We start from the raw sequence: 2500 nt of genomic DNA on the forward strand, positions 1-2500 counted from the left end.
GCTAACCTCTAACGCCGAAGAAATCGCTGTGAACCATTTAAGAGGCATGCGTTTCAGCAGACGTACGAATCATTTTCAAAATTCGAATGTTTCCCAAAAATAATTATTCAAGCGGGGTTTAAAAGAAAAAAAGAAGATCAAATTGCCAAAGCATGAGTTTGCATCCAGCTGTTCCATACCAGGAAGCTAAGGCAAGCCTGCAAAAAACGCTCCAACTGGCCCAACAGCAAGGACTTTGATACCAGGTCCTAATAACTGCAGTTCACCAGGTCCACTGATAACATCTGAACCTTTCACTGAGTAAGGATTGAATTTCCAGGTGTGATTTTCCCGTTGGTGACTACCTTAGTTGCTATTGTGTTCTCATCTGTCATGTATATTGAATTGAACATATTTTAAAGGCAATGGATCTTATATTGCCCATTTTATAACTAGACCACACTATATCATTTCCACATGATTGTTGATTTACTACTGTATATCATCAAAGTTATCTTATTTTTTGTACGTGTCCACGTGATTTTGTGTCCTCAACTCTATTTTTTACGTATACATGAGACGGCCATCGTTTTTATTATTTGTATCGCTGTCTTGTTGTTTTTGTGTGTCCGTTAGATTTGTACAGCTGCACAGTTGACTCCCCGCACACTCTAAGACTTTCTTTCTTACTACTTTTGTCTCGTCTCTCTCCATCTCAGAGCATGTTCTCCTGTCACACATTTGAAATTATAGGGAACTGAATACCTGCATTTGTGTTTTCCATGGACTATGTATTCCCGTGATACATTCTGTTACTGGAAGATGTGGAAAGTCTATGAATATATTATGACAGCTATGTTGTTGTGAAATTAGAGGCGAGGTGGTCTGAACTCCAGAAACCCGACAGGAACAAAGTGTGCGTTTCTTTTGTTGACTGAACCGTTTTGAGGTGACTCACCTCCACTGCAGGGGCACTTTGTGTCAGAACAGACTTATTATTCTCTTTAAAAAGAAACACAAGGCATTTAAACATTTCACTGTTTCCAAATGAATTATGGGAATGATGTTGGTTAGTTAAATCATACGACTGCAGTGTTAATGGATACATTATCACACCACAACATCATGAATGGTTTGGCAATGGACTTTAAACTAGTGGCTGCTTTTATATTCACACTACAGTCAAAGTTATTTGATTGCCATGGCAATGATGTAGCTTAAATTGTTGTCATCCAGCTGACCATACAGTTCAGTTACTGTAGAAACACACAAGCATGGGACCATGAGGTCAATCATTCACTTGTGTCTGTCTCATTTAAAGAAAATAATGACTACAATAAAACATTCCTCTTGTTTTTATGGTATGTTTTTTTCCCTTTGGCTTGTGCCATCCTGCTTATTTTCTCAACCCCTGAAATGTGGTTTTGTAAAGGGGCCTAGTAAAAAAGAAAAAAAGAGTTTAATTTATTTATCTACTACGTTCCTATTGCACCACCTCTGACTGTTTGCATGGATTGCGTATCGCATGCATGCCTGCCTGTCTGTGTGAAACTCTGGGTTAGGGTTAGAGCCATGCCTGCCTGTCTGTGTATCACTCTGTATAGAAGAAGGACTGAGGTCCTCCATCACATCCCAGAATGCTTAGTGGGACAGACTCTTCTCTGGTGCCGTTTGTATACTAACGGTCTTTGGACTTCACATGTATTTCTCTTAAATTTAGAAAAAGTGATTTTTATCAAGCACTTAAACATTATGGACATTAGCCTTGACTATATCTAGGAGTAAAACTACCAGGCCAAACTTTACAATATATATATTTACACGGACGCTCGTCTCTCCCAAAGAATGTTGAGTCAGAGAACTGGGGATGGGTACAAAGAAGGTTCTGGAATAATTCAAACCACAACTGATGTAAACTAAAAGAGCAGCTTTGTTTGAACAGGAAAGGGCATTGCCAGGTCGTCATTCTTCAGACAGGTCTATTTATAACCACTGTGGTTCAAGAGCAATTCTTGGTTTACAAACTGTAAATGGGAAATGTTATTTTTATTCTATTTGTTTGTCTGTCCCTTGTTGATAAACAAATAAAGTTCTTTTTGGGACCTTTGCTTTTGAGATTTACTCTCAGACATTAGCTGAAAGCATTTCAGAAAAATGAAAACCGCTTCCTATGTATGTATTTTTACTCATCCATGCCACATGCGGTCACTAATTGATGATAGAAAATCTGTCATTTCCACTTCTGTGCCACTAGGTGGCAGCAGTACCATGAATGTCCTTTACTGTCTCCAACTATAAAAATCACTATAACTTATTATTTTTGTTATATAATATTTTCCCTCCTTTCAATAGATTACCATTTTATCCACCCTCCCTGATCTCAAGAGGCCAAACAGACAGCGGGTGTTGGTGCATCCTGATTCTAGGTGGTATGTGTTTGACACCTCAAGGAGCTTTGATGTTAAGTAGCTTTTCTGTAAAACTCTCTACATTAACAATGAGTCCTTGACTAGACAGAAGA

This window comes from Borostomias antarcticus, assembly GCF_949987555.1.
Source record: "Borostomias antarcticus genome assembly, chromosome: 19".
NCBI classification, from domain to species: Eukaryota; Metazoa; Chordata; class Actinopteri; order Stomiiformes; family Stomiidae; genus Borostomias; species Borostomias antarcticus.